Genomic DNA, 8,518 nt, shown 5'->3' with positions numbered 1-8,518 from the left:
GGTGAGCAGGGTGTGCCTGGCCATGCGGTGTGCCCACCTGTGCAGGGTGTGCCTGGCCATGCAGTGTGCCCACCTGTGCAGGGTGTGCCTGGCCATGCGGTGTGCCCACCTGTGCAGGGTGTGCCTGGCCATGCGGTGTGCCCACCTGTGCAGGGTGTGCCAGGCCATGCACTGTACCCACCTGTGCAGGGTGTGCCTGGCCATGCAGTGTGCCCACATGTGCAGCCTGTGTGTGGGGTGAGGCCTCAGCTCTCCCTCTTGTGCACAGCTCTACCCCAAAGTTGGCCTAGCCAGGAATTTCCTGACTAACTTTTTTTTTTTTCTTTTTTCTATGTTCAAAAATTTCCATTTGTTGAAACTGTAGCATTTCTTCATGGAAATGAACCCATCTTAAGAAAGGCTTTCAGAAATCCAGTGTGAGGTTTCTGGTCTGAACAGGATGAGGCTCCCTGGTGTAGAAGAGCTGGCATGGACTTTTTTTCCAAGCTGTTTACTCTAATAAAAACCCAAAGTGCATCATGCACTAATTAAAATTGCACTGAAAAAAGAAAATCCACATCGAATTTTGCTCAGGATGAGAAATGGAGAAAGAAATTGCTTTTAGCAGGTCTGGCACTGGCTTTGTGAGCACTGGGATGTTGCTGCCTGCAACCAGGGGTAAATCCTGGAGGGACAGGAGTGGAGATTCTGAATAGCCTGGGGAGAGCACTGTGCACATGTGTGTGCTGGGGGCTGTGCCCTGTGTGTATCTGCTCCCTGCAAAGGGGTTTGGGCTCCCTGGCCCCAGAGCAGCAGGAGCCCCTCACCACACAGCCCCTCAGCAGTGCGGGGGTGTAAAACACACGGGGGGATTAATATTTGAGATGGCTATAAGAGAAGGGAATCATACTGACAAGGTTATTTGGAGGAGAAAAACCCCTTTTTAATGGAAAGCAATCGCAGACAGCCTTTGAAAACATCTGAGGGGTTTTGGAGATCTAAATGCAGCAAATCTGTATAGACATCAGGTTTGTCTGTCTCCACTTCCCACCAGAAAGTTCCATCTCGGAAGCTTTTGTTATTCACTGGAAACTCAAGTATTTGAAAACATTTTCTTTTCTCGTCAAAATTAGAGTTTCAGAGGAAAACTTTGGAACAGCTCTACTGAAAGATGGTTCTGATTACAGGAAAGAATTACAGCAGTGCTGCTAAGCAGACATAATTGATCAGCAGATCTTCACCATATCCCCCACTCAAGGCACAGGAAACACTGCAAATACCACTCATAAACCAAATTAGGCATTATTATTTTATTACTGTTGTAAGGTAAATGTCAAGCTTTTTAATGGCAATCACTGGAACTCCATCAGGAGTCAGGTGGCTGAATTAGCTGCAAGAGGTGAGGAGCTCCCAGGGCTGGGAGTTAATAAAACTCAATAAATATCACAGGCCCCTTGCAGCACTGGCAGTGCTGGGAATGGAGGGCCAGGGCAGGTGGTGGGGGCCTGGGGGATGCTCTGGCTGGGCTGGAGCCCTGCTGATGCTGCCGAGCTGGGCACTGCTGCCCCGGAGGGCTGGGGGGCAGCAGGGGTGGGCACTGCCCGCACACCCACGGGCACAGCGCACACCCAGCCCCAGGGCCAGCTCAGCACAGAGCGGGCTGGCCCCACGGAGGGCAGGGAGCAGACTGAGAGCCCTCCACACTGCTGCTCTGCACAGAGTGTTCTGAATAGCCAGCCTTGCACTGGGGCTTTGAGAGCAGCAAAGCCCTGTGCAACCCCTGGTGTCCCCCCTCTGCACCTGGGGCTGTGTTACAGCCACAGATCCTGACAAGGAGACACATGGTTGGGATGCAGAGAGGGGCAGAAATGGCAGGATGACACCAATGAAAATGTTGGGTTTTTTCCCCCATTCCCTAATGCTCTGGCTCAGACTTCAGGGTTTCAGAGGAAAAAAAAAAAAAAGAATGTATTTTTTATGAAAAGACAATAATTTTGGGGGAAAACCTCTTAGTGTCCTTAAGATGACAAGCAGGTTCTCTGTATAAAAAGCAGTTCTGATGAAAATCTCCCATCAATGCCAATGGAGAGGGAACAATTACTAATTTTCCATGAAGCTAATGAGAGCGAGTGTCTATGACAGGGGAGAATTTAATCTGATGTGAACTGAGGAAGAGAAGCAATACTGATATTAATGTGTGACTAATTGATACCCAGAAGAACATTTGAAATGATTAAAAGGCATTTGATTTTTATTCAGGACAATAAGAGGCTCATTGGCTATGACTGGTGCATCCTTTCAGTTTTCTACTCTGTGTTCCAATCTGCCCAGAAAAATCTATCATATCTTCTGTGTAGCTTGACTGCCGCATAAAATCTCTGTGCCTGGAAATGTTACACCAAGAAATTCCTCCTGGACAGCACAAAGAATTGTACACGCTGTGAGCGGGGGTGAGCAGCCTGGCAGAAATAAAATAGGTCCCCAAACCACTAAAAAGCAGCTCCTCAAAGCAGTGGGGTTTGGGCAGCAGCCTCCAGCTGAAAGCCCCTCGTGATTAATATTGTGCTCTTTGTTATAATGAAAAACCCATTAAGGTCAGTGGCAGCATCTCTGAGCAGCACTAAATTGGAACGATGGAGACAGTAAAGTTAAAAATGAGCCATAATATTAATGTGGATAGTGAATTAATTGGGCAATTCCATAGGTAGTAAGTAAATCATATCATTTACTGTGGCACGTGGTGCCAGGCAGCTCTCACTGCTGGCAGTGGTGACACCTGCTCCTGGATGGGGCCAGAGGAGCAACACAGAGCCACAGCACACCAGGGACCCCCTGTGCCCACCCCCACTGCAGCCCTTGTCCTTGTCTGCCACTGGGAGATCTCTCAGTAGGGAAAATGCCTCTTGCTTTGCTCTTTTTGGTGCTTCAGCCCCAAGCACGTTCTGAGTGCTGGCTGGCTGCATGGCTGAAGTGCTGCAGCCCTGCTCCAAGGTGCTTTTCCCTCCATCCGCAGCTGTGCTGTCTGTGCCCCTTTGCAGCTGCACCCACGAGGTGTTACCAGACTCCTGGCAGGCTTTGGGAATGGCTGTTTCTCTCATTTGGATGGGTCTCTCAGGAAAGGCTTCCTTAGCCCAGAAGATGTGAAGGACCACCAGACAGCCCTCAACAGTCTGCTGCTGCTTTTGTGCCTTGTGCTGGGATGCATTTGGGGGCTGAGGGCAGGGATTTGTACCATGGTGCAACATTTGCAGCACGTGTCTCAGGCTGACAGCTCCCTCTCCACTTCCAGCATTATGGACGGCAAACACAGTAAGGGAAAAATCACATATAAAAGAAAGGTGCTCATTAGCCAGCGCCTGATTGCCCAGGACTGTCTTCACTTCCAACTGTCCAATTTTCAGTAACATTTGCCAGATGAGAGGACGTGTGCCTCCTCTTATCAGCCAGCCTCAGCCGAGGGTTTCAGTAAGGGAGGCTTCAGTAATTGGCCTATTCATCATTCATTGTTTATCTTAAGTTCACATCGTCGTAGGGAACTCCAGAGACATCCTTGATTCAAGTTAAGAAACTTAATCATTATGATAAAACTGCTCAGGGAGCTGGAGTTCATGTCGGAGGAGCACGTGGCCATGTGGCACTCCAGCAGCTGCTACTCACAGCAAATTACTCAAAACTGACAAAGCTTTGGGAGAGAACAGAAAGAGATAAATTCGCGGTGGCCGTTGTGACGGAGGCGCCCAGAAAGTTATTACAGCAGGCACACGCTTGCCTTGCTCACAGCCCATGAAAAATCCCACTCCTGCGAGCTCCGGGGACAGCTGCCTCTGCGCTGCTCTCGCAGCTCCCTCGTCAACAGAAGTTATTAACAGTGCCGGAGAATTTTATCCAAATGCCAGTTTCATCTTGATAAATAACAATTTCATGTCTCTGTTCTACCAGACGACTGCACAGTTTTACTTCAAACACTTAACTTCTCCCGAAATGCTTCCCAGTGCACGAGGCTTAGCTCAGCTATGCAATGTGTGCTGAGCAGTTTTTATTTTCAGCGGGCTTTGAATACCTGTAATGCAAAGAGCAAACCCATAATCCTGCACTAGCATCAGTCACTTTTCCCAATAAAGAGCTGCTTCCTACTGGGACAGCTAAAATGTAATTGAAGGCTCCGTGTGTGTGGGTGCCACGCCGAAAAGCCTTTTATTAAAAATAGTTTGAGGGTTGTTAAGGAATAGTCTGGGATGTGCAGGATAGGAGAGCAAGAAGAGGATGACCTGGGGGTGGTTAGTTGGTCTGTCCCCCTACCCTGCAGGGATGTGCTCCTCACAACCACCAGGGCTGTGACTGGGCTCCCTGCTCAGGGATGCTCTGAGCGATGTCAGTGCTCTGCTGGCTGCAGCTAATGGCCAGGCTGCTCCATTAGCAGTTTGGTGATGACTGTGCCTGAGGGGCAGGAGGTGGGTGAGGCCAGCCTGGTCACCTGCAGAGGTGCAGGTGTGGGGCTGCAGATGTGGGGCTGCTGTGCAGGATGCAGGGATGCTCTGGATACCAGCAATGAACTCATCAGCACGTGGAGAGGCACCAGGGTCCCTTCTGAGTAACTGCCATGTCAGTCTCTTACCTCAACTGAGAACTTGGCAGGGGGGAACACAGAGAGAAGAAAAACTTTGGTGAAAGGGACTGCATTGCTCTGGGATTGTGTGAGGAGAATAACCAGCATTTTATCACTGCTTAGCAAACCTAAAGGGTTTAACGTTAACACATTGAACATTACCTTCTGAATCAGTGCAGCACCACAATGTGTCCTGCCTTATTTTACTGTCACCTGATACATGCATTAATGTTGTTTACTCTAAAGCAGGTAAAGAAAGAGTTGGGATTACTCCCACATGCTACTCGTCAAGAAAGGGTCCATTAAGCTGAAGAATTTCAACACGGTTGTTTTTCTTTGATTGTCATTAAATCTCCCATTGATGGCTTTTACCATTAATTGCCCAGTGATGATACAAACACCATTTTCCCTGGTCCTTTGAGACCACGGGCAGCTGCAGCCCAGTGCTGGGAAGGTGAATTCCCCAGGTCTCCTGGGTGCATTGAGGTTCCTGGTGAGATTCTGAGGCTCAGGAGATGGGCTTTGTCTGGTTCTTCTCTGTGGAGTCTCCACGCAGCCTCACCTGTTTCCTGCACCTCCAGCTCTGCTCTGCCTCTTTCCCAGCTCTCACATGTACATCGAGCTGTTCACAGCCCCAGGGCGCTTTTGGAAAAAAGCAGCTATTTTAAAAATCAATAAAATAAATAAAATGAAACAAAGTCAGCATGATTGCCCACGTCTGCCTCAAACAGAACAAAGTGCTGGAAGGCTCTGTAGCCCCATGGGTTTTGGGGTTCATCAGCTGATGCTGGCCTCCCTCTGGATGTTCCCTGGCAGCTGGGGGGGCCTGGGGGTGCCCAGATGGGGGGGCAGTGCTGACAGCCATGCTTCTTCCTGGGGCATCAGGTGTTCCTCATGAGCAGAAGTGGTTGGAGCCAACGCTGCTCAGCTGCCTGGGAGGGTATATAGGGGGTGGGTGGCTGTAGGGGGCTTTGGGGTGTGCCCTTGGCTGGCAGAGTGGGGTTACAGGGCTCCTAGTAGCAAAGTGTGCTGGGAGCTGAAGATCAGCTAGAGGAAACAGATAAAAAAGGTAGGTGAGAGAGGTGGGAGGAGGTTCTGGTGCATGCAGGGGAGGTGGGGCAGGGCACTGAGATGGGTACTGACCAGCCCTGCTGCTGTGGGGCACCTGCACCAGGCTGGGCTGTGTGCCCATGGGGCAGTGATGGCAGGGGATGGTCTCCTCCTCCTCCTGCTGCTCTGCCTTCTCTCTGCCTCAACCCTGTGTGGTGGCAGAAGGGCTGCAGAGGGTATACAATGAACATATTGGTGCTGCTGTGCCCTGGCACACGCTGCCAGGCCAGGGACTGTCCCTGCCCAGCCTTGGGGACACACACCCCCCAGGTGCTGCTGCAGGGGACTGCTGTCAGGCCAGAGGCTCCTGGAGCTCGTGGCTGTGGGACAGGGACATGCTGAGGGCTGCTCCAGGAGCTGGTGCCTCCTGGGACTGTGGGCTTGTGGGAACCTGGGGGACTCAGCTGCTGCCATCTGGGGAGGTGCCCGAGCCCTAGGGCACTGCCCCTGGGTGTGGGTCTCCGTGCACCCCTGCTGGGGTCTGTAGGAGGGTTGGTGTTCCCCTGCTAAGTGCTGGGCCCTGTTCTGTGTCCTATGAGCTCCTTGCCCGGCTGCAGCTCTGCCCTTTCCCTGGCTCAGTGAGCCTTTGCCTTTGGGGTCACAGTCACAGCCACTTCTGCTGTGTGTGTGCTGTGTCTGCCCTCACCTTCTATCCCCGAGGCTGTGCTCTGGGGGCCAGCTCAGTGTCCCAGCCTGGCTGTGGCTGTGGCTGTGCTCTGGGGGCCAGCTCAGTGTCCCAGCCTGGCTGTGGCTGTGGCTGTGCTCTGGGGGCCAGCTCAGTGTCCCAGCCTGGCTGTGGCTGTGGCTGTGCTCTGGGGGCCAGCTCAGTGTCCCAGCCTGGCTGTGGCTGTGGCTGTGCTCTGGGGGCCAGCTCAGTGTCCCAGCCTGGCTGTTCCTCACCCCACAGAGACAGCCTCTGTGCCTTTGGATCAGGCTGGCAATGCAGAGAGCATCTGCAGTGCCCTCTCTCAGATAACACCTCCCTGTCTCATTTTTTCCTTGACATTAAGGCTTGATGCTCCATCTCACACTCTCTCTTCTCCTGCTCTGCTCTCCCCTTGCTATACCTGGTGGGTTTTTTTTTTCCTCCTCCCTGCCAAGGTTCTTCCCTTCTATTGGATTTTTCTCTCTGCTGTTGCTTTGTTCCCACTCTCCCTCTTGTTCCTGCTGCCTCCTGCTTGCTCTTTCCCTCTCTCTGCCACCTGCTGTGATCTTCTCTTCCCGTTGCACCTCCAGCATCTCCCCTGCTCCCTGGTTCTGCAGCCCTTGGGAAGGGACCCTGGCTCTGTCCCTGGTGATATCTTGCTGGGATGTGGAAATTCCCAAGAGAATCTGCTTTACTTTGCTGTCACCTACAGTGATTGGTTCCTACCTTACTACAATTTTTTCATCCTGTGAGAAACTGCTCGCTAAAGAAAGCACATTTTTCTTGCTTACTGGGAGTTCCTGTTTGTCATTTTTATAAATCAGTGTTTATTGGCCTAATTATTGTAAATGCAGAGCCCAATAAAGGTGACTGTGATGGCAATATCTGATAATGAATTTTATAACAAACCTGCTGAGCCTGAAAGCTGCCAGCAGGAAAGACATTATGTCAGGTTAATGACAGCGAGGAGAAATCCTCCTTGCTAAGCTTTTTTCCAAAGCATGAAGGATCTCTGCTGGAGGGTGCTGAGGGTCCTGCTGGGCTGCAGCCCCTCAGGCTGGTGGGGTCTGACCCTCCAATGCTGCATCCTAAAGCTTTTGGGGCTCCTTTGCTGCTGGCCTGATGGGGGATGCTTTAGGCATGCAGGATGGAGGGCTCTCGGGAGGTTCAGACCCTGCCCTGGGTGTGTAGATTGCAGGCATCCAGAGGGGCTTGTACCTCTGCTCCTGCTGCCCCATCTGATTTAATCCCACCATGCAAATGCTGAAGGTGAGGCACAGGGAAAGCAGCTTAAACAGCACCTAAAGCTAGCTCAACTCCAACTCTGTACATGGATTAATTCCAGAAAATCAATTTTGCCCTGCAGGGGTGGGTTATCCACAGAGGTGCTGGTGCCTGCTGCAGCCTCATGCCCTCTTGGGTGCCCTCGGGGGGTCCGAGTCCCCTCCCTGCCAAGCAGGGGGAGCAGCCCCCCGCCTTTACTGGGCTGTGGAGGGGCTGCCCTCTGTCACCCAGCCCTTCCTGCCCATGGTGGCTGCAGAGGGCCTGACGGTGACATCTGGGAGATGTGCTGCTGCTCCTGCAGGGCCCTGGGTGGTCTGTGGGTGTCTGCACAGCCTGGTGTGGGGCACTGCAGGTGCTCCAGACCGGCTGGGGCTGTGCTGGTGTGTGGTGCTCCCCTGGGGACGGGCTCTTGCGATGGTCCCAGGCAGAGCTGGTGACAGCTGTCCTGTGTCTGCTCCCAGGTGTGACTCTGCCCCACAGTTTGGGCCTGGAGCTGCAGTTCAGAGCTGCAGGTGCTGGGCTCTGGGCTTTCAGTGCCTGCAGGGCAGCAGTGGGCTCTGCTGAGCCCGGGGTCTGCTCAGCTCCAGGTCCGGCTGATCCCAGGGCTGGGTCTGGCTGATCCCGAGGCTGGCCCCAGCCTGCTGCAGGAGCAGGGATGCCTTTCTAGACCTAGACTAGACCCAGAGTGTGATCAGAGAGGCCTCATGAAACCTGGGCTTGAAGTGCTTGATTTAATTGACTCGCCCACAGCAGGGATTGAGTGCAAAAGGGAAAGAATAGAGAGTAGAAGAGAACATGCTTTCTCTTAAATAATGCAGAGAAACACAGTGGAGGAGGCTGTACAAATGTGATTTAGTCCTTTGCCCTCATGTCACTCGCTGCTGGTTGCTGGT

The sequence above is a fragment of the Serinus canaria genome, chromosome 4A (genome assembly GCF_022539315.1).
Source record: "Serinus canaria isolate serCan28SL12 chromosome 4A, serCan2020, whole genome shotgun sequence".
Classification (NCBI taxonomy): domain Eukaryota; kingdom Metazoa; phylum Chordata; class Aves; order Passeriformes; family Fringillidae; genus Serinus; species Serinus canaria.
Note: the sequence above shows the minus strand (reverse complement) of the source record.